This window comes from Rhipicephalus sanguineus, chromosome 1 (genome assembly GCF_013339695.2).
Source record: "Rhipicephalus sanguineus isolate Rsan-2018 chromosome 1, BIME_Rsan_1.4, whole genome shotgun sequence".
In the NCBI taxonomy this organism is placed as follows: domain Eukaryota; kingdom Metazoa; phylum Arthropoda; class Arachnida; order Ixodida; family Ixodidae; genus Rhipicephalus; species Rhipicephalus sanguineus.
This window is the reverse complement of record NC_051176.1, coordinates 248,944,675-248,965,378: the sequence shown is the minus strand read 5'-3', so window position 1 is coordinate 248,965,378 and position 20,704 is coordinate 248,944,675. Positions and strand designations below refer to the sequence as shown.

Below are 20,704 nucleotides of genomic sequence, written 5' to 3'. Positions count from 1 at the left end.
AACGCAGAAAGAGAGAGAAATAAAGATAAAAACAACGATAATTAAAGAGAAAGAAATGGAAAGAAGAAATAGAAAGAAACAGATACAAAATAGAGATACAAGAAACAAAGAGAAAGAGAGAGAAGAAAGAGAGAAAAAAATAATGAAAAACAAAGAAGGTCACTAGGGCTCCAGCTGCCCTCTTCCTTCGGGCTTGGCCCGACTAGCGCGACGCTGCCATACTATAGGGAGCGGGAAAGGCAACGGCGGCTGCGAGAAGAGCTTGAAGCGATGGAAGTCCTACGCCAACGACGACGTGCCCGTAGATCTATGAGAGGCGCGAACGCTCGGTTCTGGAGTTTGGACATCCGTGTCGTGACTAACCTAGCTAAAGCCTATAGCAACAACCCGGAACGAAGCATATGAGACTTTAGAATCCTTCAGTTTCGCCGTTTCAAGCCTTGCGCGACTCAGTGCAAGCTTCACCATTTTTTTTAGCGCGTTTTTATTTCGGACCATATGGAAAGAGATGCAATCAACTGAAAGTATGCAGCTCTAATATGGACGCGAGTGCTGCACGCAGAGTTATTAGGAGTCAATTTCCACATGAACAGCCGCAGCATTGCGCAAAGTAAGCTGCATTATGAAAAGCAGAGCGCAGGAACATTCCTTTCACCACGGTAATGCTATACAACTATACAACAATCGAGCGCTTTTCGAATAAAATAAATCTCGGTGTTTTTTGTGCGTCTTATACGCGCTTAAGTGAAACTTCGGATAAAGGTAATACATTTTCGCGTCCCTTACAGTTTCGTGTAAGTGTGGTCTACTGTACACACGTACAAAATCTCAGTTAATGACTGAAGATAATCAGTAGGTATACGGCTGGCATTTCCTCCTTCAAGCATTTCTTTTTCTTTCATCTCCCATTTTACTAGTGACGTCATACGCGAGCCGAGAAATTCGATATGTTTGCGACATTTTTTTTTTCTTTCAATCTGCATGCACTGCACGGCGGCTATTATCTACCCGTTGCCACGGGGCATCGTAAATCCCGGCGCTTGCCCCGTGCTCTCGACGGCCCCACATTGTAACGGCGGGAACAAGCGGAACAGCCACCTCTGGCTGTTCTTCCGGCCAAGCAGCGCGGTGGAGCAGCAACTGGGGGGGGGGGGGGGGGGGGGGGTGCGAAGCCATCATCCGAGCTCGGGCTGCGCTAAGACAAGGCGGCCATGGATGCCCGCTTTATGGCTTCCGGGCGACACGCAGCAGCCCTCGATGAGCCAGCGAGAGAGGAGTGCCACGCTACAGCAGTATAGCGTAACGACCGGGAACTTTTCCGCAGCCGTGTTCCGCTCGTGTACTGCTCCGACGAGCAGTTATGTCCTTTCCCAAATAAACGAACCTTTCTTTCTTTCTTTCTTTCTTTCTTTCTTTCTTTCTTTCTTTCTTTCTTTCTTTCTTTCTTTCTTTCTTTCTTTCTTTCTTTCTTTCTTTCTTTCTTTCTACGACGATCCTCGGAACTTCAAATGCGACGACTTCACAACAATGGTGGCACACTCCTGGGAATCGCACGGAGCTCGAGAGAATTTTTGTCAGCCTGCGGACCTCCTTTCGCAGAGCTAAAACTTCGTACGAGTGCAGAGAGACAGAACAGTCGGCGCGTGAATCTGGTCTCCGCCGCTCGATCAAGAAAAATCGCGTCAACGGGAAAAGCGCACGCCGAGTCAGGATTATGCTACAACTGAGAAACAGCAGATCGAAAGCTTCAGCCAGCTAGACATTGCAATTGAAACGGGCACTACGCGTACACTAAAACTCTGTGAAACCGCCGATTGCGCATGGAACGCGTCCAGCCTGCATTTTAGGGGGCGTTCGTTTAAAAGCGATTAAACTTGCTGAGCCAAATTTTTTTCGCGTCCACGTAGTGAAGTACGCGCGGAGAATACATTTCGAACCTTCTGGTTCCGCGTAACTTATCGTCTTGTGAACTCCTTGTGTCCGGCAGGCCGAGAGCACGGTTCATGACAGAACTGAAGTGCTCAGGTCTTTTTTACTTTAGGTAACTAAAGTCACTTTGCGAGGTGTGCCAGTCTTAGCATAGACCCAGGGCTTAAAGTCAGTGGGGGCTCGGGGGAGCCCGGCTTCCCATTCCATTTCCTGAGGAGGGGCTGCATGTATGTGTGTATGTATGTATATAGGTCGCCGCCCTCTTAGCCCCCCACCCCCCTCCAATGAGGGGACACTAAGCCCTGCATAGACCTATATCTCTGGCAAGAGTCACATAACTCGAAGCGCTTTGCATCCAGTGAGCACGAAGTCACACCTTGTCAACCTTCCCGAACTGAATTCGTCGATATGTGAAAGAAAAACAATAAAAAAAGAAATGAAGAGGACACTGCGTCGTTCTGGCTGACTAAGTGCACTTTACGGTGCGGTGATGTGGATATAATATGTAACTTTCGTTAATGTATTCCTCCGGGGTCGAGCAATGATTCAATATAGCCTGCTGAATCATAGGAATACAAATGTAATGTTTATTAGACTGCTATAAAAGCGGAGCCAACACTGGAACTACAGACGTTAATCTCATATGACGCCTGTATCGTAGGAGTACACATCGTAGGAGTATCATGTAGTGGTAATTGCTTTCTTGTAAAATTAGATAGCCAGCACCACAACCACAATTGACGTTGCACCGATATTACGCCTGCGTAGGCTGTTTTTCCAAACCATTTTATAGACCTGGCGTGGCTCAGTGGTAGAATACCTGATTGCCACGCAGAATGCTTGGGTTCGATTCCTGCTGAGATCCCAATTTTCATTCTTTCCATTCGTTGAGTCAACGCTGCCGATGTTGGTTTTCCTTAACGCTTATTACGAGCTCGTAATAAGTTCACGTGCTACGTGACGCCAACCAGGCAGAAAAAGAGTGTTCCACACTCGCCGTCATGGCTACTGGCGGCGCTGACTGACGCTCCCACGTTTAAATGCACACATATATACCCTATAAAGTGGACGGGGGGATGGCCGCCGCGGTAGCTCAGTTGGTAGAGCATCGGACGCGTTATTCGAAGGTCGCAGGTTCGGTCCCTGCCCGCGGCAAGCTATCTTTTCGTCCACTTTTCTTTCTTCACAATTACCTTACATTTATTACTAAAAACATCCCCTGCACTTTCCTTGGCATTATTGTCTGTTAGTTCTCACTAATATTGTGTATAACAAAGAAAACGAGCCCTTGAAATTAACACTTCTTTCCTTCATAGATAGATAGATAGATACGTAGATAGAAACGCTCAAAGTGCGAGAGGTTCGCTAAGAAATGCTTCGCATTTAAAAACTCGTGAATTAACTCTTTAATTATTGACTTGAGGGCGGGTGTTTACAGTGCGAAGTTGTTGTGCGTACCAATTTATGGCATGCCTATTTTTTAGAAATCACAAAAGTTGCACGTAGTTCGAGATATTGGATCTCACGGAGCTGCTGCGTGCGGTGAAGATACAAAAAGGTGAGAGGAAATTCGACAGAGCAACTGTTAGCAAAAGAAAACTTCGAGGCTGCAAACGCTGCAACGCTCATCCACCCATACAGCAATTCGTGGGTGGCAGAAGCGATGCTCTCCATGCCCCTACCACATAGCGGACGCCTGTCTAAATATCATGGACGAGTGGACACTGGAAACGGGAACGCCTCTCGGTACTGGACTGGCCTCGCCAAACAACTTGGCTTATATAACGTTCTCAGAGATATTATACGCTACGCTATAGCCTGCAGCCCTCTTGGTTCGGAGCCAAGGTTTTGAAACGAAGGCAATGTCACAGGGGTGTCTGGGTACGACACGTCGTTCTCGTCGTCTGTGATAGAGCTTACGCAGGGTGGTCAAATTACCCACAAGGCGACCTCAAGGGTTGCGCCAGTGTACGAAGCACAGCCGGCGCCGTTTCCCGTTCCTTATTTTTCTTTCTGCCCGATCGTTTGCGTAAACCGGTAGACGCCGGACTCTGTGTGTCGTTCCGCACGAGGGTAAACAGCATGAAGGTCCCTGCCCGATTACCACTTTCCCTTGCAAACCCTCTTTCATCCAACATAGCATGTCGTGGGGCACGAAGTCTTGTTGGTCTGGTCACGATGGGCAGCTTGTTTTCAATTTGCCATTCGCACTGAATACGTGAACGTTTCCACTTATATGAATGTCGCCAGGCTCGCCATGCCCCAATCCTTTCGCCACTGTTTTGCCATTGATAGCTCAGCCTGATCGGCTTGCCGGCCACGCTGACTGTGCCGTGACGCTAGACTGCAGAGCAGTGCCGACTTTTCTAGGGCGTGGCAATAACTGCGCTGCGTATGGCGTGCGTTCGCGTTAAGCCGGTCTAAATAGATGCCTTGAGCGAAGTATAAAGGCGTCTGAACTGAAGCTTTTGTACCGCAGGCATCAGAACTACCTTGCTATAGTGCCCAATCACATCATATGGCGCACCGAATCAGGCATAATGAAACGGATTGACCATCACTCGGGAACAGTCTCAGAGAAGGTCGCCAGCAACCTTGTCAAAGTCCAGCCTCAACTTCTTGCAACATAACCTCACAATCGTCCATTGGCGAGAGCTGGACGTACTGCTATACACAATCTATGCGCACCATTTCTGGACTGCCCTGGCATAGACGCCTTCAAAAAACAGAGAAAGATATACTTACCTGAATCATCTTATGGACACAGTCGAAGCATGGCGCATAACAAACGAAGGCTGACGGCGTCAAACTTTCCAAGGCAGCCAGTTACTAGAGTTCGTGGGTCAATATATTTCCAAACTACGGAGTCTATACCACCATATGTAGTCCCACAGGAAAACATCAATCCCTTGGAACAACATGGTGATGCCCGAGTCAGGCAATATTTCTCGGCGAACGGGTGCAGATGAAGCGGAACAACACCGGCCTTTGAATAGACGTCACCAGCAAACCAGAGCGACCGGGCAGCAAACCCCGTCGCTAAAAATGTGGGCTCGCCAGTTACAGAAATCGCAACCGTGTCAACTGTATACTTCCCCAAACTTCGGCGGACCGACCCGTCAAGTTCCGTAGCATATGATCTGACACCCCTTTCTAGTGGTTGTCAGATGCCAGCACATCTGACACCCACCAGAAAAGCGAGCGCAGCTGTCTACGCATATTACATATATATGCAGCCAGGCCGTATGAGCAGCTCACTGCATGGTTGCACGTGCGCATCGACACATACAAGTGCTGCGCGAGTTGCAGTTTGTGGAGCGCTAATAGAGTCTCGAACTACACCATCACACAAATTCACAAACTGAAACGGCTGGCAGTAGCAATGAATGCAGCGGCCTACCAGAATCACTGTCCACTGGGTACTTGGGCATCTTGAGGGACATGGCAAGGCCGATAAAGCAAGTATAGCATGGAAGCCTCTGCCGCAATCCCTATAAATTTGCAGTATGAGCGAGACGGACCTCTGCACATTGTGGCCCTCGAGTGCAAACCCGACGCTCCGCAGATTGATACCAAATATAGATTACAACATTTGTAGTCATACATCAAGTAGATTGCAACGTGTGTTGAATCTGTATAAGCTTTATTATCTATGCGCTCTTGAAGATCTTCTTGCTCAAAATATCTACACCACACGTAAGCTACCGCTGCCGACACGTTAGTATAGCAAGTGGAATCTACGATCATTGAAAAGATAGTGTACAGGACTGAATCTCAATCATGACGAATGCAAGCGAATAAAGCAAATAATTGCGTTTTGGGCCTGGCAAATGACAGCTGCTCATACCACGTTACCTCTCCCCCTCTCTCTGTTTCTATTAATTTCTATGCAACGCAGGCTATATACGTATATAGGCGCGCGATACATGCGACACAGAGCATACAGTGTATACGGTGTACGCTCACACCCGTACATAATCTTCTCTGATGGAGAGCGTGACTGTTGGTGGAAAGTGCGATAATGCTTCCGCCCATGCGTGAGAGTCACTTGTCAGCCCGACTGTCATTGTGTGCTATGGATCGCATGCACACGCATGCTTTTCATCAGAGCGCGTGATTTGCGATGCGTGCGCTGAGTAATCCATCAGCGTTGATAAGAAGGAGGTTCGTCCATGTGAACTACGCGTAGTGAAACCTAAAAAATAATAATTAAATTCCGGGCATACTGTAAAAACGTCAGCGCAAACGAGACGGAACACAAGAAAGGAAGGACACAGTACGGGGTTTTACGTGGCGAAACCTGATGACGAGGCGTGCCGAAGTAAGGTGCTCCGGATTAATTTTGACCCGCTGGGATTCTTTAACGTATACCTTAATTTAAATATACACATTGTTGTTCTTGCACTTTGCCCCCATCGAAATACGGATTTACGCATATCAAAGTCATCTGCAGGATCGTTGCTTTATACTATAGATGATTAAGATGTGTGCTACAGCCCTGCTATTCTGAACACACACACTGTCACACTGTGTGTGTGTGTGTGTGTGTGTGTGTGTGTGTGTGTGTGTGTGTGTGTGTGGTGTGTGTGTGTGTGTGTGTGGTGTGTGTGTGTGTGTGTGTGTGTGTGTGTGTGTGTGTGTGTGGTGTGTGTGTGTGGTGTGTGAGAGAGAGAGAGAGAGAGAGAGACGACTGAGAGAAGACTAACGAAGGCGTATGCTCTGTACGTATGTCTGTAATTGAACCCCACTGGAATGGGTTGGTCAGTTTCCAGCTTTCATCTGCTCCAATATTTTATTTACTACTTTTTCCTCACGTATATATCGTAAAACACTAATGATCGTTCGACATTTGGCGACAGTGCAGAACAGGGAGTGATATGATTGGTGGAGTTAGGACAGCGAGATCAACCAGACCAGTTTGCTATATACACCCTACGCGGCAATAAATGACAGAAAGAATAAAATTGTGAAGTAAGTGGACACCAGGTGATGCAAGGCAGGGATGCAGACGATCGCTCAAGACCCCCTGCACTTCGGATGTCAAAGAGCAGCCGCTAAGATATTCTCGGAAAAGTCAGCTACCAGTCTAAACGAATTTAGTTACTGTTGTCATTCATTTGTGTCGATTGGACGACGTTTTCGTAAGACCGGTCAGGGTTCAAAATCTGGATAAGTCAGGTTTTATTCGAAAATAAAATGCCACTCGTCACTTTCAGTAAGGCAGGAGAGGTTAACGATATCGACGCAAAAGATATTCACGCTCTCCCGTGTTGGAGACATTACACAGAGGGTGGGTGCCTCGAAACAAGGATTCGATTTATTTATTGACACAGGCAGCACTTCTATGTTTTTGTTTTTTTTCCTTAATATTATCACTATTACATAAGAGGTTCCTCTTTTTCACAAGGAATGGGCCCGTAATGAAATGAGAAACAGAACACAAAATGGTGTTGAACAAAAGAAAAGGCAACACGAATGAAAAAAATCACGCTTAAAGTCAAGTGACATGTATAGGTGCACTAAGGAAATTTCACAACAGGGATCACATGAGATACATCGGAACGTATATAAAGTCAGTTGGCATAAATGCACGAAAGGCAACTTGTGCAAAAGAAGTCAGATTAGGCGCACTGGAACGCAAAGTCAACACACAAGATGCGTCAAAGACAGAAAAGGCGAAGTCGATTTATAGAAAAGAGAGTGGAAGACGCACTGCAGGGTAGCGCGATATGAGGTCAAACGAAACGCAGGCCGCTTACACTGTGCGATGCAAGCTATGATCATTCATTTGTGACAGAATCTTCCAGAAATGTCTGCAGGTCACTATGGCATTGTTGCCCAGTTTGTGCGGTGCCGCTGCTTTTGCCACTGCGGCGCCCGTTATTAAAGGATAACATTCATCACAACTGACCGCGTATGATCGACGCGTAGAGCCCTAGATGTTTACACGCAGACTGCAAAATATACAGCGGTTGTCGGGTATATGTTTCTCTTAGTTCTTTTATGCTATATATACCATCGATGGTACACGCGTTAAAACGTAGCCAAATAATTCATGCAAAATACAGCAATAATTCAGCGCGAAGCAGCTGGCGTATCGTGTTTCGACGCATAAGCCGTTTAGGAAGCAGCAAGCTATCCGACTGCGCCTAGTGTGCTTATCCTGCCACGTACTGCTTTCAGCTGTTCCCGGAATTTTCGCCGCGTATAGACACCTGAAAAGGGCATTAAATGAAGATCAGTAGCGTGGGCTGTCTAGCTGTCAATAGAAAGTAATAAAAGCAGCAAAACGTGGTTAAAGCTTCCAGTTGTCAGTAACAGCAGGTAATCAAGAAGCTTCCTGCAATCGCAATAAGCGGATTCAAGTCAGTACCACATTTGCGCAATGATTTTTCGACGTCAGCACGTCGAAAAGTATGTAAAGCGAGCGTCTTGAAAAAAGTAATAACTACACTTGCTCATTCGCGATAGCGCCAACCTGAACCACCGTTCGTGGATGATAATTAGGCCAAGCAAGCGAGGTGTATGCGGGGGGTCAAGAAGTTGCGACGTGCAATGATATGAGCCGATTTCGGCGCGATGCCAGCAAGATCGAACGCTATGCTGGTCCGCTGAAAAGTTCCTGAGCAAGCGAAGCACTTTCGAAATAAATGGTTCGCAGCATAGTAATAAATATACCTGACTGCGTAGTTCCAGCCTCTCTCCGCCGCTAACGTTATCACTTAATTTATGCACAGCGTAAGGGCTTTGCTTGCTGTTTTGCAACACCGTTCCTATACAAAACACCCATCCCTTATAGTAAACATCGCGTTCGGGTTTCGTCCTCGTGCACAGCGCACGCGCTCGACTTGGAAAGAAAACAGGCGAGGCTTTCGCGCACCCACCCTGCTACTACACGTTTGTCGCGCCCTGTGGCTTCGCCGTAGCTCGCGCTTAGCTCATCTTATACACACGTCCCTGCCCCTCTCACTTTGCTGATTGAGGCGCGAGGCGTTGGAAAATAGTTGGCCGCCGTGCGTTCTTTCCTATCTTTTCCTCTTTATGCGATTCCGAACGCAGCTGTTAATGTCCGTGAAGCGTGCCTGGCGTGCCGGAGTGTTTTGCTCGCGCAAGAACCGGAATACAAGCAGTGGCAGCGCCACGGCAAGGTGAAGAGAAGCTGGCTTCTTGAAAGGCGCCGCGCGTTCGATACGCCAAGCGCACGCCGTCCCTTCGGCTTTGCCGCTCTGCTCGCCACGACCGCATTAAAAAAAAAAAAAAAGAAATACCGCACTGGAGTAAAGAAAGACGCTACATAGTCTCAAAGATTTCCCGGCTGCCATGGCGGCGCTGGCTTGGGCACACCACAAGACGCGACATTTTGAATTCCTCGCGAGGCCGCGGCGCCACGGCAGGAATTCGCTAATTTTGTGGCCATGGGAAGAGTTCAGGGGGGTCACGGCTGCGGCTACTGCACGGAGAACTGACTGTGACTGCTGGCCAGCATCTGCACACGGTGTGTCTAACGTAGTGGACACGGTGAGCGAGCTCCCTCAAACCGGCGTACGTCGGACGTTCGTTAAATATTGCTGCACTGCAATGCAAGGGTGCATGCACGTGAAGTTCCAGTGTGGTGAGGGCGCTGGCTGACCCGTGTTCATTACAGCGAAAAAAAAAGAAAATGTTCGTCGAAACGACGTCCACCTGCTTTGCGACCTTCGTTTTCAGAAGCTATTTTCACGCAGCCACGCTGAAAGGGCGCATGTGGGCTGGAGTAACACTGGGGCAGGTGGACTGTGAACACGAGTGATTCACTTTGCGCATCGTAGATCAGGCCAACATCGCCAGAGCACCTTATATGAACCGACTGTTTCATGTGCACTACTAATTCAACATACAACCAGAGGCAGAGGGGTAGGAGCTGCGCACCTCTGCCGCTTCTAGGTGCACGAATCATGCGCCATTAAACGTTGATGCATCCACTTTTCCAGCGATGGAGCGGTCCCATTTCGCGAAAGCATCACTTTCGCTGTTTACGCCGCGCAAACAGCAACGAAGGCGCCCCTGACGTTCTCGCTTCTGCTTACGTCACCAGTGCGTGTAACGGGGGCCTTGTGAAAGAAGGGGGGACCTCCGTTTCTGCTCCCATTTCCTCCTCTGGCAGTTTGCCCGTACCGCTACTTTTAAAACTGCACGCGAAAAATCCGGCCTTACGAAACCAGCAAGCGTTTTCACGGCTGCTCCACTAGACGTTTTCTATACGAGCCCCCTCTCAACTTCCTTTATCGTTGCTCCTTTTAGCGCAGGTTCGTGTCACGACACCCACTCATGGCCTTCTCTCCTCTCTTGCAGCACCCGACCCCGGCCGATACTGCCCGTGCTGCGAGGTGAAACAGACCACGGTCGGCAAGCCTGCGTGCGATACAAGTATCGGGGTGCGCGCGGAAGCCGCAGTGCCGCCGTGCCAGCGCACACCGCCGAAACTTGGCCGAACTCTTGCTTCACGTTGCAACGCGCTCGCACGCGGCTTCCACGCGGCCTCTAGCGATCGGCTGAGCAAAAGCAAGGATGTGTGCCTGAGTTGCTCTTCTCTGCACATCTTCGTGCTACCAAGGCCGCGTTCACCCTTTTATATATGCCGACAAGCAGCCATTGCGAGAAACGAGCGGAAGATCTCTTTTCTAGCAAGAACGAAAGTTGGGCAGCTGTGAGCGAAGGAAGAAAAAAATATTTTCCGTCGTCATGGCAACCGGTGCGCACCGAACCCTCGGCGATTCGACCAGGCACGCGAGGGTGCGCGTTGAGCGCTGCCGCTGCGCTATCGTAATCTTGCGAGGCGCCCGCGAGGTGTGCAACGACGTGCGGCAGCGGCTTAGGGGCGAGGGGGGGAAGCTGCCCAGATAAGCACGCGGCGGCAAAAGTGGCCGAGAAAAACACCGTCCGCCGGGCGCAAAACAAACCGCTGCGAGCCCTATCTCCTACGCGTCAGGCCGTTTCGACGACGAGGCGCGCTTTGACACCGTGCCAGCGGCGGCGACGCTTCGCTTGTTAAAGACTCGGCGTTGTCGCGCGCAGCTGCGCGCCAACGGCTGACGATGGCGTCGTCTTCTTCCCCCCCGGAGCGCTAAGGGCGTCGCGCAGCACAGCACGCTGTCGCGAGGCCTTGAACGCGTCGCTGTGGCCTGCGCGATCGGCTTCCGGCCACCCACGGCCGAGGCGCGCACCCGGGTTCCGTGGGCTGGTGCACGGCGAACAAGCGGCCCGTCGGCGTCCTCTCGAGCACGCGCGGCGCGAAATAAGGCCCTCGGCGCGCCAGGCAATCGTCGGCCATCGGCGACCGCTGAAACGAAGCGCGCCAGCGCGGTAAGCATCGCGACAGCTGCGTTTACGCCCGATCTATCGAAGCGCGATAACTGCACGCACGCGCGCGCACACTCGGATACGGCAGAAAGCCGGCGCGGTTCTCGCCAGCCGCGTGCCAGCCGTCACGGTGCCCTCGCCTAGGTGCACCGAAGTGGTGCTCTCGTCGGCTTATTAACGTTTTAGCTAATAAAAAAAAAAAAAAACGTTTATGTACTACACTCTCCACGCAGCGTGCGTTTCGCCCGTTATAGTAAAGGTCGTGCTCGCGATTTCTTCGGCCCGGTTATCGCGAAGTGCCGGCAGTTGCGTATACATGAACCAGAATACGCAGCCTTCTTCGGCAACGCACGCGACGGCGTTGTCGCAACGATCACGCTCTATATACCTTCGAGAGACTTGGCGCTCTCTTGCTTTTCCTTTCGCTCCGTCTGGCCTCGCCTTCTTACGGCATTACCCCGCATGCAGTTTTGTAAGCACGACATCCTGGCTGGAACGCAGGCCTTCGCTAGCGGAGCTCGTTTGCTATTCGTCGTGATCTGCGCGCGTGTTTCGTTTCTGCCGAGCCCTTGAAGCGGGCGGGAAGCGCGCGTAAGCTTATTTCCCTATACTGCTGCATGCGACGCTTTCACCTCATCAACGGCCAGATCGAAACGATGGATCAGATTTTTTACTCCTCCCCATTACGGCCGCCTGACGGGGGTATAGGATTAAGTGAAGAACGCTCTCGTAAGAGTCGGAGAAGGTCGGCCGCTCTCAGGACGTCCTTGGCTGCTCTTTTATAATCTCGTGGTAATGCGCGAAGCACTCCTCCAAACGGGGCACGGATGACTTCCGGCGATTCCGACAGCAGCGAACCGCGACAGGCAACAGGTTCACGCTGTTGAAAGAGACGTCGCTCTTGTGAAGCGAGAATTAAGAGTAACAAACACGCCAACGCCAGTCACAGCGGGCCGCGATTTTCGCTGCCTACATTGTAAGGTGATAAAGAGAAGGAGGAAAAGAAAACAACAACAAAAAGAGGAAAAGAGGTGGTGAGTGACACGGAACTGTATCCACGCTTGTTAACAGGTGCGAAAGATATCACGTACTACCTGTCGCACAATACGCTGAAGGCCCCAGAAAGAAAATGCACGGCAGCGGGCCTGTAAAGCCTTCCGCTCTGACGTTGGTGAAAACGGGGCCTCGAGTGTCTGCAGAATCGAACTGCTGATCTATATAGAGAGCCTTTGCACACTTTACGCGGCATTAATGCAAATTCCTCGCTTATCGGAGTGGCCGTCCGTCGGCGCGAGGAGCCACTTGTGCACTCTCTTTGTGGCCGCCGCCTTAGAAGTCAGCGACGGAAGAGCCTTTGTGAAAGCGGCCACGACCCGACTTCGCCTTCAAAAGATGGCGGAAGCGACGTCCCTACCGACACGCTGTTCGGACGACCGGTCCCGGTAGCACCGCGGAGAGAGCTTGGGAGCTCCGTCACTACCGTCACACAGCCAGCACGCCCGACCCTGCGGTGGCAGATATAAAAAGCACCTCTCACGACGAGATTTCAGGTCGTGCCGTGACCTACTTACGGGGCTATCGGGTAGACCGCCGCTCATTTCTGGCTTCCGAGGCCAGACAATGCAAGACGGCGTCTCAAGGGTGGGGGGTGTTGGTCTACTCCGAGACTCGCAATGAGGACCTCGCATCGGAGGAGTCACACATGGGAGCTCAACACGACAGCGCACACGGGAGCAGAGACTGCAGTCCCCTTGCCTCTGCTTGAATTGACTGTTTCCGATGAAGATGTCGGCGCAGCTTAGCCACTTTAATAGAGCAACTGCTCAACTCTTGCCGACGACAAGGCAACACTCCTGGGTATGTAGGTCGGATAAGAAGAATTCACACACATACACGAATGCACGCACGTACACGCATAGGCGTGCGCAGGGTTCCCCATCAGGGGGGGGGGGAGGGGAAGGTTCATCGCAGCGCCCCTCCCCCCTACTAAGTCAATGTACGAGGGGCAGATTTTGCGACCCCCCCCCCCCTTTTTAGGTAACTAGGGGCAGTCAATGTAGGGGGCAGGTTTTGCGCCCCCCCCCCCTCTTAGGTGACAAGGGGGGGGCACCCCCTGGCCCCCCTGTGCGCACGCCTATGCACGGTAGACGAATATATAAAGTTGATGTTCATTGGTGCATAGTTCAAATAAACGACGATTAGTATGCATGCGTGTGGTATACACCCATCGGGAAAACACGGTGGTACAAGCGCCAGCAACAGACGGAAAGACTAATACCACGTCATGTCTGTATACGCGAACTCGTCACTCGTATACCAAGACTCGATCTCTCAGCCTGTAACGTATTCGCTCCAACGTATCCACCGAGCCAACTAACTTGTGTGGCGAAACAGCCCTACCACTTGCATTGAGTATCTTCGGCGCTGAATTCATACGTTCACTCTCTAATCGTGTTATTTAATAGCCGGGTTTCCCTCGTGATTGCAGACTAATTCGCATAAACCTATAAAACATAAACCGAGACATTGTAAGTAAAACTCTTCTTCTAGGTTTGCGTGCAATGAACGAGCTGGGAGCGGTGCACGAAAAACGATTAAGCAGTCTTGAAAGTGCAGATGTCGTTCTCGTTGTGGCCACTGAAGTTTCCACAGAATGGATACACTACGTCCCACATCAGCGCATAGAACGAAAACACAAATACCTGTCTTTATAAATGTAAAATACAATTTCACGAGAAAAAAGTCATTCGCCGAAAACTGTTCCCACAAAGTGCACCTTCCGCCGACCACTTTAGAAATGTGACAGTGAGCACCATGAAGTGCAACCCTCCCCGTTCTCTGTGAACGTGCCACGTATCTGTAAAGCTAGCTTTCCCGCACGACAAACAATTCCTGCAGCGCAACATGCGGATTGTCGCTTTCCAGGGGCGTAGCCAGAAATTTTTTCGGGGGGGGGTTCAACCATACTTTATGTATGTTCGTGCGTGCGTTTGTATGTGTGCGTGTATATATACACATGCAAAATTGAAAAATTTCGGGGGGGGGGGGGGGGGGGGTTTGAACCCCCCCCCCCTTGGCTACGCCCCTGTCGCTTTCCCCTATGGGACATACCACTCGTCAGCACAGCAATGAGAGGCTGCTCCAACGCATGACACCTGCATTATCTCCACATCCGGATGAAACGCGGGACGTGTCGCAAAAATATTCTGTCATGCGGGAAAGCAAACTTTAGTCTTCGTTTTGGCACTTAAAACACCAGAATGTAAGTTTTCAAGGATGCGTGAATAGCAGTATTCGAGACAGATTTGAACGCGTAGCGCCCAAAGCAGATCGATCCGTATAATGTTCCTCGTATTTAATCGCGTGTTAAGTGCGGAGCACTTTAGGGGCCCGGCTGTCGTCCATCCATGCATCTCATGCGGCGTGATCACGCTCACAGTAAAGCGCTCAATACAGGCCATAACAAGGCTAGCAATGCTCAAAACCGGGTTAAAATGGACGAACAAGGTCTAAAATAATATAATAAACAGAAATAACCGAGAAGTAATCGCAACAATGAACTTAAAATCGCTAAAAACGATTCGGAAACACGCGCCAAAAGCACGATAGCTCCTCCCACGTGCATTTCGCCAGCGCTTGGTGGAGTTTTCCAGTCAGTGTGACTGCAGCGCCAGAACGCACAGCCTGGCGGATAAAAAAAGCAATATTGAGACGGGCCCGGACAAAATGGAACGCAATGCGCGCGTCTCCCCCCTGCATGAGTGGGCGGACTGTGGCCGGGCTGGAGGGGGGACGCGTGTGCGCGTCTGTTTTCTGCGTGTCCCTAGCGGCCAATGTCAGCGAACTTGGGACGGGCCAATTCGAAAAACGCAGCAGAGGAACACAACCTGACGGAACTCGCTTCAGACGACACGTATCTCAACTGCCGTAACAAGCAGGAAGTCTACAAAGCGCATCAAAAAGTACACTGTAAAAAATCTGTGTAAAAGTACAGACATCTTACAGACAAAGTCTGTGGACACACAGAAAATTTCTGTTATTCGTCTTAACAGAAATACGTACCTGAAAAAAACAGAAAATTTCTGTCTTTATAGCCGGCGCTTTACAGACGATTGATCACGTGCCTCTTAGTAATTGAAAAACAGCTATAAAAATACACTCCACCGAGTAATAAATTGCTTATATTTTAGGAAGCAAGCCAACTGTAGCAATTAATTTTGTCTCAAGTAATATGCGCATTCGTACATGTTGCGGTCCTTGCTTTCGGCGCGCTTCGATGCACAGATTCAAATTTCATGCTGCATAGGCCTATAGTTTCTTCTTTGTGGACTGGACCGACTGACGCTCCTCGTTGTTTGCTCGTCGACGGTCTGCTGCCATTGAACCACTGCGCTTTGTTACAGTTCGTCCATCAGGTGATTGAAAGTTCCCTTGCTGCTTTATGTGATTACTGAACTCTATTCTCTATTACTGAAGTGATATTACTTGATAATGTTGTTGCTATAGCGCTCGATGACAGTGGCTCGCGTAGCCATGCACAGTTAGCAACGTTTTTTGAACGAATGGTTCTGGAAACGTTGATTGCTAGTGCACGTCGTATTAAGTTGTGCTGCTGCGCTTAGCCGTGCGGCAGGAGGTGTAAGCAGAGCAGTGCTGCCATTTCAAATGTGCCAAGCGGCTGCCACGGTCTGCGCAGTGTGATTCGTTGTTACCGCGCAGAGCGTACTATCGTGCACGCGATTGCGAGAGATTGCGTCACACTGCAATGTGTTCGACCGTTGTCTCCTCTGTGATCCGCTAGTTTAGGCGCACCGAAGCGGGTGCTCCGCTAATGTTGCGATCTAAGAATGTGTTTGTGTCATGTGGCGTTGGCGGAGCAGTCCCATTTATACGGATCGTGTGCGTCCTTAGCTTGCTATGATGCGTGATTTCTTGTTCTGCTTTGCCAGCGTAATCGCCTCGTTATAAAGGGCCCTTTATAGTCCAGCGCAGCGTTCGCGTCAACCAGCAGAGGTTGGCGGCGCCAGGTTCGTTGGTTCGTCACGTTACGTTGACGCGAAAACCGAGCACTCATACTGCTCATACTCCTACTTGCGCGCCCCGTCGGCCGCGCTACGTCGACTTGACGCATACGCAGTTGAGCACGCCCGGCGTCCCTTCGTAACGAAGAACGAAGAAACGCAGACACCGTACAATCAGGGTCTTTGGGTACACTGTTCTTTGGGTAACGTCGCCGGCGCGGATTGCAGCATGTCGCATCTCCCGCCGGCTGCAGCAGGGGCGCGGCGCGCCACGGACGCCGGACGCGCGGTCGCGCCGGCCTTTGTGCTGTATACGTTTGAATAGCGTAGCGTCGCTATGCCGAGCGTGCGCACGCGTCGACGTTACGTCGAACTATAGAAGGTCTTTGACACCGCAGCGTTAATGTGTCTGCCTTAGTGAATTGTATCGCTCGAGATTCTGTTCAATAATATAATCACTTAAAAAGTGACGCGACGCAGTGTCCCTTTTGAGCAACGCCTCAACCCGTTTCATATTACCGCAACGATTCTGTGCCCTCTACATGAACAGCACTTATCGAAAAAATGCAGTCGAACACGCATATATCGAACCACACGAATTGTTGTGCCTGTGAAACAGAGGTAGAATTCCATGCAAATATCTTGGGCTTGTGCACGCAAATATAGTGCTCCTCTTCGCTGCACATCTGATATATCGAACGCGACGCCACGCCCAAGGCCTCAAAGTGCACTGCACAACACGTGCAGGAAATCCGCGCACGCGTAGCGTAGTGTGCGTAGCGCCTGTCTTTTGTTCCTCTCCTTTTTTCTGCTTCCTTTCCTTTTTTTTTTTTTTGAACTTTGCGTTACTACAAGATATGTATGCGTGGCGACATATAAGTTATTTTCAGTGCCACAGTCTGATAGTGTCTTTCCTCACTTCTGGCTCACTGGCTTCTTCGTTGACTGGCCGACCCACACGCCTCATCGCGCTTATTGGTTCGCGCCTGGGTTCGGGAGAGTTGGACATGACTCATCTGTTCACAGTGCAGCAGCGGCTCGGTAAAGATGTTGAGCCAGTTCGGCGTCGTCGGTAGACGCAACGGTGAAAGCAGTGTCGTTTGAGACGGCGTCACGGGGGCCTAAGGTTCTCGAACTTTCCACGCTATGCACAAGCGGCTTTGTTCGAAGCCCGCTGGCTGTTCTTGCACGCGTTTCTCCGGCGTTAAGGAAGGGTGGGTGCTTTGAAGTGGCGGCCTTTGATGAATTTCCGTTCCGTTGAAGGTATCGGCGCCGTGATTTGACGCTGGATCTGGAATGTGGTGTAAGCGTTTACTTGTTCGAAACACGCTGGCTGTTCTTGCACGCGTTTCTCTGGCATGGGGGGAGGGTGGGTGCTTTGAAGAGGAGGCTTTTGATGAATTTGCACTCCGTCGAAAGTATCGGCGCTGTGATTTGACGCTGTATCTAGAATGTGGTGTAAGTGCTTACTCGTTCGAAACACGCTGGTTGGTCTTGCACGCGTTTCGCTGGCATGGGGGGAGGGTGGGCGCTTTGAAGAAGAGGCGGCTTTTGATGAATTTGCGCTCCGTCGAAGGTATCGGCGCTGTGATTTGACGCTGGATCTGGAATGTGGTGTAAGCGCTTACTTGTTCGAAACACGGTGGTTGTTCTCGCACGCGTTTAGCTGGCGTGGGCGTAGGGTGGGTGCTTTGAAGAAGTGGCGGCTTTTGATGAATTCGCGCTCCGTCGAAGGTATCGGTGCCGTGATTTGGCGCTGGATTTTGAGTGTGGTGTAAGCGCTTGCTTGTGACTACAGGGCATGTCTTTCTCGGCACTAAACTGGCCTTTTTTTTTTTAGATGCGAAGTATCTTAAGGTCGAGCTCAATCCGGCGGTGGTGGTGGTGGTGGTGTGCGGCGTGACCACCCTTACTGCGCATGCGCATACCCTCTCCACACACCTCCTCTCCGCTCACCATCCCCCCTTCCCCTCTCCACTTTCCCTCTCCCCTTCCCCTCTCCACTTTCCCTCTCCACTTTCCCTCTCTCATACCCCTCTCCCCTCCCCCTTTCCACTCTTCCTCTGAAACACGGGCTAGACATGCCGAAATTCTCTCCTGCGCAACGCCGCGATGAGCTCGAGCGCATGCGCGTCCCCTCCCCTTCTCTTTCCTCTCCTACGCTGCCCCCCTCTCGCCCGCCTGTCGACCGCGTTCCCCGCTCGCCCTGTGAGAATTAACGGCCAGGCTAGATGGAAGATACGACGCGCGTAGCGTCCCTCTTCGCGTTCCACGACGCGAGGTCGGTAGCATGCCCAACGAACGCCAACGGAACGCGATCGTGCAAGTGCTCCGGCTTGACATCGCCTCATGGTCCCCTTTAGCGGGAGATGGTGTAATTTTTTATTCAGCGCTACTTCCTTCTTGCACATTTCACGTGTGCTGCCAGTTGAGCCCCGTCGACCTGTTCGGCTTTTTGCGCATCAAATAAATCATTTATCACCGTCGTGTGCCTGTCGACGTTGCTGCTTTTGGATACGCCAATCGGTGATCTCCCGTCTTTCTGCAAGTTTAGATATTTGTCAGAGACGTGCTATGTTTTTATTATGAGCACAATTTCGAATATCGAATTATTTATACATCGAACTATTTCACAATCTCCATCGAATTCGATATATCCGGGCTCGATTGTACACCGAAAATAGAGCGAACCATCGCAGGTGCAGACCAGCATTTTCAGAATGCGTCATTTCACTTCCACTTAGGGCAAGAGATTCGGTGCTAATACAGCCTGAAAATCACTTGTTGATTTTTTATCTTCTTTCTTGCATTGTGCTTTTTGATAAGCATCGTTCGGGCGCTCAAAGTGTTTGAGAGTACGCAGTGTTAAAATACGTGCAAACGTCCAGCTTAACAAATTGTTTAAAAGGGTATGAGCTTGAGCTTGTTGGTTTGGCTTCATAACAGGAAACAGCGCGTGCAAACGGGACAAGAAAGTCCTATCAGCCTTTCTTGTCCCGTTTGCCCGCGTGGTTTCCTGTTATTAACAAATTCTATTTTACCTCGTGTCTACTTATTCAATCAATGCTCTTTTTTTATTCAAGGATACTACCTGTGATGATGACATTGGGGAAATGCCAAGTTGGCCTTTCATATTTGCTAAAGGTATGTTATTCTCCCCTTCTAAATATAGTAAATCTTGAACCCAAATTTTCAACTTCCAGGTGGTGGTTTCCTGACAGGGAAGTCCTTCACACCTTGCATTGACAACGTTCCTCTCATGCAAGCATCCAGTCCTAGAGAGGCGTTCAAGATATTATTCCTGGCACACTTTGCGTCAACTTTGCCCACCCAAAAGAGACAAGTCTTATGCTGGAGTTCACTCATAGGTGAGATTGAAACTAAATCTTGGACACAATACTTTGGCCAATAATTTTAGCTTTCCGGTAACATTAAAAAAATTTGTGGTATATTGCTCACATAGAATACCTTTATTTATTGAGATGGCCTCATTTAGGTAACCTGAGTCCAGATTCTAATTTTAGTGTTATAAAGGTTAGGAGTTTCATTTTAGACTTATGTGGCAATATTGTATTTAAAGTGATGGTAATTTAAGTTGAGATGGATGCATGCAGAAAAGCATATTCTTAATGAAGAGCAAGTAGGTGCCTTTGTAGTTACACTGTATCTAAGAATATTTAGGTTCTTGTGCACTGCTAAACGGAATTGCCTCTTCTTTTTAGGTCAATTGCCACTGTCAGTCCCGGAAAGGGCACAACGACTGACCATACACGTGGGAAACAGCACAACCTGAACCCGAAAGTGCCGTCATTGAGTAGCTCCCTGAAGGACTTGACGTTTAAACATATGTGCCGGCCAACTCGAACAATATCCCCGAGAGATTCCTGAATCTGGACCCCTTGTGATACTGGGGGCATAGTGAACGAAACGGGAATTGTACAACTAACAGACAAGAAAGCCAAGGCAAGTACAGGGGATGTTATTTGTAGTCATTACGAAGTAAGTGTGAAGAAAGCAAAGTGGATGAAAAGATAACATCGCGCTGGCAGGGACCGAACCTGCGACCTTCAAATAATGCATAGTGACCGCTTGTGATAGCGTGGGCATCTCTCGTATTTCAAGATGCACATGTTGGCAACTGCCTGAACTTTTATGTTCCATGTCAATAAACTTGTTCGCATTTCACTCTGTGGTGTACTGATACTGAATTAACGAATTTGTGAGAGAGGATGCGTGCTATAAAGGGGACAATGCAGATGCAAAAAATCGTGGTGCTTTCTGTCTGAGATTTTCTGTTCTTGCACCACATACATTTAATATTGCATAACCTGTCAAATTGCCGAATTTTCGTCAACTGACGTTGCTGCCATGAGAAAGAATACAATTTCAGAATTTCTTGTTACTTAAAGCAGAAA

At 49.8% G+C, this 20,704-nt stretch overlaps 1 long non-coding RNA gene across 1 annotated transcript in view; it reads left to right on the top strand.

The window, feature by feature from the left end:
- The window catches only part of LOC119376964 (uncharacterized), a 142,006-nt gene extending 121,542 nt beyond the window's left edge, over window positions 1-20,464 (top strand). The window contains exons 2-4 of the long non-coding RNA XR_005180712.2: window positions 19,373-19,433; window positions 19,493-19,657; window positions 20,012-20,464. This is a non-coding gene — a long non-coding RNA (uncharacterized LOC119376964). The remainder of the gene's footprint in view (window positions 1-19,372; window positions 19,434-19,492; window positions 19,658-20,011) is intronic.
- Window positions 20,465-20,704: the final 240 nt, after the last annotated feature.